The sequence below is a fragment of the Theobroma cacao genome, chromosome 1 (genome assembly GCF_053813885.1).
Source record: "Theobroma cacao isolate CCN51 chromosome 1, ASM5381388v1, whole genome shotgun sequence".
In the NCBI taxonomy this organism is placed as follows: domain Eukaryota; kingdom Viridiplantae; phylum Streptophyta; class Magnoliopsida; order Malvales; family Malvaceae; genus Theobroma; species Theobroma cacao.
This window is the reverse complement of record NC_142639.1, coordinates 34,401,430-34,409,294: the sequence shown is the minus strand read 5'-3', so window position 1 is coordinate 34,409,294 and position 7,865 is coordinate 34,401,430.

Genomic DNA, 7,865 nt, shown 5'->3' with positions numbered 1-7,865 from the left:
CGGATAAGGCTTAAAAGCTACATTAGCTGGGTGAGGCAACTTAAGATAAAATTTCTAAAAAGTTCATGCTCTTCTTTTGATCACGTACCCTTTGAAGCTTTTCTTTTGTCATAAATCCTTGCATAGTGATTAGTATGATCATTGCAGTAGAGGTAGTAATTGGTGTAACTGTTACAGGGGATTTGTCAATATTGGGATTTTCATTGACTACCACATCAACAATGTTTTCTTCATTCTTTTGTCCTCATTTGTGTTTACAACCAAGGTAGTGATTCTATGAAGTGTATTCTCATTACCATTAAAGTGCACAGGTTGAACCTAAGCAATGGCGACAATAGAGGATTAAAGTTGAAATATGGTCTCCACCATCCGTGTATTGTTGTCCTCCAATGTTTGCATCTTTATTGAGAAGCTTGGATCATTCTTATTAGTTGTAGATGAAAAGAGGTGTATTTCGGTTACTAATGAAATTGTCTATCTCTTCTAGTAACACAAGTTTTTTCTAGTGAAATTTTACTTAGTGTAAGCATTCTTCGCTAATGGAGTTACCAAAATATAGAAAAGATTCTTGTGATAAGAAAATGCAGTGTTGCAAATAAGTAAAATTGATGTGTTGGAGGCAAGATGAATAGCTATTATGTAGTTTGATTCATGAGAATGAAATAAAACAAGAATTACTATTATGAATTATTTCAATGTTTGGTTGGCAGGAAAGGTTTTAAGAATAGTTAATGCATAAGTGATAAATGGTAAAAATACCATTTATTATAATATTTAATTTTTAATTTAAAATATTTATTATTTAAATAATTTATTAAAATATTAATAAATTATTTTAAAATTTTAATATGATTATTTATTTTAATTTTTAGAATATTGATAATTCATATTTCATTTAAAGATTAATAATATATAATTAAAATATTAATATCATTATTTTATTTTATTCTTTATTCTTAAAATATTAAAATATTAATTGAAATATTAATTTAATTTTTAAATTTAAAGTATTAATTTTTTATAATTTATAATTAAAACTTAAAGTTTTTTTATTTTAAATTCATTTTAATTTTTTCCTTTTAATTTTTTTCTTTCTTCTAGTCAGTCCGGTATTGGAGATGTACTTGATGTAAGAGAACGCCAATCTGGTGCTCCCTATGGTCGATCATAAAGTGTCAAATTCAACCATGGAAAATCTAGCACGAAAGCGCTAGATCGGCATTTCCCACGGTGGGATTTGGCATTTTTGTGATCAAATTTAGTTGAGGAGTGTCAGATTTGATGCTTCTGCTGCCAAATGTGACTGTGGATGCACCAATTTCGCTCGTCACAACCGTCAACCATTGTCACTGTCGTCACCTGTTGTCTTCCCTGGTAGGGATGTCAATGGGTAGGGTACCCGTTAATTTCAAGGTACCCGAACCTTAACTCTATTAAAAATCAAATACCCTAACCCTATTAACTACGTAAATAATTTAAAAATTACTACCCTAAAGCTAACCCTAATACATTCTCACTACCTTATAATTACCCTAACCTGTTTAAATACCCGATTAAATAAGAAAAACAATGAGAGTTTTTAATCTTTGTGTGTAAGAGCAATGCCGAGGAATGGAATGCCAAGCAGTTGGAGGGAGAACTTGAAGGTTCTACTGCTTCTACTTACGAGCTTTAGAGGAAACTTGTTCAGTGTGCCATTGCCATTGACTACTCTAACGACGTTACCTCTTCTTTCTCTCTCATCACTCCTAACTCTGCTATTTTCCAAGTGATTATTGGAGGTGGCGGAGACGGAGGTTTCTTAGGAAAAAGAGTTGCAGCTCTTGCTGGAGGCACTACCCCAACGGTAGAAACACCAGCAGCTGAGGAGAAAAAAAAAGAAGAGAAAGTGGAGGAGAGTGACGATGAAGATATGGGATTCTCACTCTTCGATTAAGTGTCTTTCTGTCTATTACTTAGCAAGTTATTGTTTACATTTATATGTTTCTTGTCTTGGTTCATGCTACCCCAACTGGCATTGGGTTTTTTGAGTTAGGAATTTGACAATTTTATAAGTATGTGGTTTATCTTGAGCTTCTATTTTCAAATTCTTGTTTTGTTTCATATTTCTTTTTCCTCTTATGTCATTGATTTTATGGTCGATTAGCTATTGCTTTGGTATGAAAGAGAATTGAAAGAACAAATTAAGTTGAGAAAAAAACCTACTTCTACCAAAAAAATAAATAAATAAACAAAATATTTATAAATAATAATCGAGGTTCGGGTAACAGATACCCAAGGGATAGTACCCGAACTCGATTCGAGTAGTGAAATCCCTACCTGAACCCATTTATTGAGTGCCTTAATCTAGTATAACCGGGTAAGGTACCTGCGAGTACTTTATAATAGGGTACCCATTGACATCCTTATTCCCTGGTAGTGAAAATTTAGTGAAAGAATGAAAGTGGTAATTGGGTAGAGAGAGAAAGAAATTGTAAAAAATGAAGAAATTACATTTTATATAATATGGTAATTTTCAAAATTATTTCATCCATTGATAATTTTACTCTATTCTTTGCCTCCTATAATAGCCATTATAGAAGGGTGGTTGGCCATTCCTTCCAACCAAATAAGGTATTAAAGAAGGATTAGGAAACCCTAACCAAACATGTTGTACGTGTTGTGCCAAGTAGTAATAGACAAAGTGTAGAGAATAGGTAAGTGATAAAGTAAGATTGAAAATAGGGTAGAGAAAGGCTAAGTAGAAGAGATTTTAAAAAGGATATTTAGAACCTATTTGGCCTTTTTTTTTTTTAGCTTAAAAACTATTATAAAGTTCTTATAAAAAATAATAACTTTTATTATGAAAAATAATAACTTTTAAAATTAAGCTAAATCTGTTTGATAAATTTACCTTTATAAGCTTTTTTTTATAGATAAGTTGTTTGACAAAATAATTTATATAAGTCTTTTCAAAAAAAAATAATTTATATAAGTTTTAATTTTGGTTAAAATTACCATAAAGGGTATTTAATAAATAACTTTTTATTAGTCACAAATTCCTTTGTTCACAATGGAAAAAAGTTAACTTTATTTTTTTATTTATTTAAAATAAACTTTTAGAAATATAAAAAGTATTTTTATATAACATAAAATTTATAAGTAATAATAAATCATACAAAAATAGAAACAGATAATGTTGAAATTATTTTTAATAGATAAAGACATTTTTAAAACAAAAAGAAAAATTTTTCAAAAAAAGAGACATGTTTTTTTCTAAAAAAAAAAAAAGAAAGCTCTTCTCTGTAGCTTTGCTTAGAGCACTTTTTTTTAATTTTATTTTTTAAAAAAAAGTTACTTTTTTGAAGAGCTTCTCAAATTCTTATTTGGCCTAATTTCTGCTTTTAAGAATTAGATAAGTTGAAAAAAAACCAAGTCAAACAAGCACTTAGAGAGAGGGTTAAGGGTGAAAGTGTATTTACCTTTGCTTCTCGAAAGCTTATTCCTCCAAAATGAATTGCAAAGACCATACATAGAGTAAGGAGAAGGTATTAAAGAACAAATATTAATGCACATAATGAGTAATAATATTGAAAAGAAATTTATTGTACATAATGAGTAATAGTTACTTGAACCCATTATATGGTCATTGTACTAATTATTTTTGAGTAAAATACTTTGATCCCCGTAAGTTTTAACTATAATTTCACACAAGTTCATTAGTATTCTAAAAAAATAGTTTGTTCTAAATGTATTAACAGTGTTAACGGATGAATGTGAAATGTCTAAAATGCTCTTATTCTTTCTCTTCTTTTTTTTTTTCACTATTTTCCTTCCTCTTAAGTCAGTCAACAACACTCCCTTATGCTGGCCAGCTACCCCGTGATTGAATCTAGGGTAGAGAGAATTTTTTTTTTTTGAATAGGAGAGAAAAAAATTTTGAAAATGAAAAATTATAGTTTATATAATGCGATCTGGTATTCTTGCGGTAGGATCTGGCTAAAGAATGTCCAATTTGGTGTTCTTGCAGTCTGATCAGATTGGGGAACGACTAATCAAAGCTTGTCATGTCGACTGCTGCTGTCCGCCAGGGGTAGAGGTGGTATTGTTATGGGGGGAATATTTTTTGAAAATTTTTCATTATTATATATATTTTTAATAATCTTGGAGAATAGTATATTTATGGAGGCTGTGGCTCCCTCAAAAATTTTAAAATATTTTATTTATTATATATTTTTAATGCTTCTCAAAATAATTTTTTATTTAATAATTAATATAAATAATAAATAATAAAATAACTCTACAAGCCTTAATTAATGTTACTCTAATTTAAGTTTATTAACTCTTCTTTCTCCCTCTCTTTCTTTTTCTCTTCTTTTCTCTTTTTGTTCTTTTATTTTACTTTACTCTCTCTTATGTAATCAATTACTGAAACACATTTTATTCTTTAAAAGAAAGATTTATGATATTGAGAACTTGGATAAGGTAAAGTTTTTTTTTATCTTTTTTTTTCTATTTGTATTATTTAACTGTTGTGTGAAATTTTATATATCGTATTTAACTATTTATATTTTATGCATTAAATTTTATGAATATAGAAAACATTGTCGAGCACAATTTTTTTGTAAGTTTTTCTTTTTAATTCCTTTTGATTTATATGTTATATGTTATATAAAATTATTTTCTATTATGAATTTTTTACTTGTTGTTTAAATGCAATGTATTAATTTTAAAAAATTTTAACCTTTATTCCTTTTTGTCTTTGACACCCTTAACCAAAATTGACAAACTTCGCCCCTGCAGTCAGCTGTTACCGTCCACGATGGAGAAAATTTAGGTAACATTTGGTGTGAGGGTAGTGGGAACATTCTCTACAATATATCCAATTAAATTACATTGTAGTATTTGTTTTGCAATAGACTACTGCAATGTAAGATTGTAATGCAATCACATTACATCTCTTGGCTGTAATGTGATTGCAATCCAAAATCAATGTAATCAAATTACATTGCACTCTGCAATATTATTAAAAATATTTTTTACCTTTCAACTTTATTTCTTTAATAAAGACATTTTGTAATGTTAAAATTAAAATAAAAAATATTAAAATAATATATATAATATAAGAATTAGAAATTAAAATAAAATAAAATATAAGAAATGAAAATTTATATAATATAGGTAAAAGAAATTAAAATAAAATATTTAATATAAAAAATTATATTAAAGAAATGAAAATAAAATATATGACATTAAAAATATATTAAAGAGATGATATTATATAAAAATTAACAATAAAAAATACAAGTATATTAAACTTACATTTTAATAAATATGGATAATTTTAAAAATTAATATTACATTCTCAACAAAGTACTTGTAAACCAAATACTACAATGTTATCTTTCTTACATTTTAATCATTATTTTGTTTGAATAACAAATACTGTAATGTTATTTTTTCTATAATCATATTGCTTGCAATCACATTATTTATAATCACATTACATAATGAAGTTTCATGCGCCACTTTAGTGATAGAAGGAGAGAGGATGTTGGAGCAGAGAAAGAAAAGATTGTAAAAATGAAAGAAATTGTATTTTATGCAATAGTAATTTTTAAAATTAATGAAAGGTAAATTTGTTTTAAAAATATTACCACGTTATCAAATTAACAAAAACACAGTTAACAAATGGTAGTCTTGATGTATTTAGCGAAATATATTTTTTTAAGACCAACAGTTCATTTTAAATACTAATGGATCGATATGAAATTATGATCAAAATTTAGAGAGTCTGGATATTTTATTCAATAATTAAAAAGGAAAAAAAATTGTATTTCAAAAAAGGTTAATAGGTATTTTCATATTTGAGTTAATAACTAACAAGACAATTCTCTAAAATATTTTAAGATGAAACTAATCCGTAAATCTTATTACTTATTTTGTATTACTTTTATTATTATTAGTATGACTTTACTATTTTGCTCGTTTTAATTTTTTCATAACATTATGTCTAATATAAAACAAGGCTTAAACAAACTAATAAGATAATAATCAAAATTAGTAAGGAAAATTACAAATACGAGGAAGCTTCGCGGCTCCAACGGTAAATCCATTACTCCTACTTTCTATCGTTACCCCAGTGTTCTCCCCCTTCCTGTTGGCTCTTGCTCTTCTTTTTGTCTGTTTAGATATAACGACAATTGCTGCTTAAGCTTTCAATAGATGTCTCTGCGTCGAAAGTAGGCAATCCACGGTTACTGGTGGAAGTATAATTTCTCTCCTTCATTCATATTTACTTTGCTTGATAGTTACAATGCCAAGTTAAAGCTAGGTATGAAGCTTTCTTTATCTTTCTTTCTTTTTTTCCTTTTGTACTTTTAGTTTTCATTTCTTTCTTACAAGAACCATGAGCAATGGATTTGGTGCTTCGATTTAAAATGTTGCATGCTTGCTTACCATACTGTCAAATGCCAGCGTTTGATGTTGCTGATAAGGATTTGTATGTTTTATGGTTTTTTTTTGTATGTTTCCCTAATTAATAACCGTACGTTTGTTCAAAACAACAGCATGTAAAGATTGCTGAAAGCAGGGGAAATGTTCAATTCTCTCCTGTTAACATTGTTTTGTCAAATGGATGAGAGTTTATTTGATTGTCAATCCTCAGCAATCTTGAAGAAAGTAAATGGGAGTGTTTGTTTTGTCGAGTTGATTGAATTACGTTCCTTTTATTGGTTGGTTTTATTTTCTTTCTTGTTGCTGGGTTTTCTTTGAATATTAATCTTACATTCACTTGCTTCATTTCATTGTTACTTTTTCTATTTGCTTATTGATTTTCGAAGCTATAAGCAAAATGTGCATTTTGATACAACAATAATAAGCAATATATTTGAATTAAAATAATTTAATGGTTAGCAGTTAACAATTGCATGAATTTACTTCTACATGGAACAATTATGTTTTGTTTGATGTTATTTTAACTATTTGCTCTTTTTTCATAAAATACCTTGATTTTGCTTTTGGGTATTTACTCTTTCCTTTTGCTTTATATAGCAATTTTTTAGGAAGCAAATTAGAAAGAGTACGATGGCATTTTGTTTGCAACATTCTCACATTTATGAATTCAATAGTCGAGTTGTAATAGTTTTCTCTTCTCCAGTATAAATGAGGTTTGTCTCTCCAGGAACAGGTTGCAGGCTTTTGTATTCTTTCCAGAAATGAATAAACATTCACTTACTCAATAAAGCATTAAATTAAATTCTCAAATCTTGATCTGGATTTTACAATTATGTCATGTCAGGTTGTATAGATCTACTGCTTTTGCCTGGGGATCAATTTCAGGAGTTTGTGCTGTGATTGTATCTGAATTCAATCTACAACTTACTCACAATGAAAACAATGAAAGTGTGAGTCTGCACCTTCATGTCCAATTTTCCTGGTAAAACAATATTCTGTTGCTCATGACCCTCAACCGCCTAACATGTAAGTTTTTCACTTCCAATCCTGCTGAATATGCCAACTCTTAGAAGGATTTAATTGAAAAATAAGCTCAATTCAGGTCAGTCTTTTTGTTTATATGGATTTGTGCAATCTAACTGAACATCCTTTTAAATACATTCACCTTCTGCAAACAGGCAAAGCTCTATTTTGCCCAAGTCTGTAGTTGGGAAAGGCGTAGGTTTTTGTTGTTGTTTTGGTATAAGCACTCTTCCCCTCAAGCACCATGACCTTCTGCGCATGAACTTGTTGCTAGGGTGCTGGAATACCTTATTAGCCTTCTTCTTCCGCTGACCATAAACATTTGTATATGAAATTTCCAATGGAGATTGGAGAATGCTCTATAGGATGGTGATTTGCTCACATGCATTTATTTGGAGGAGTTTAAA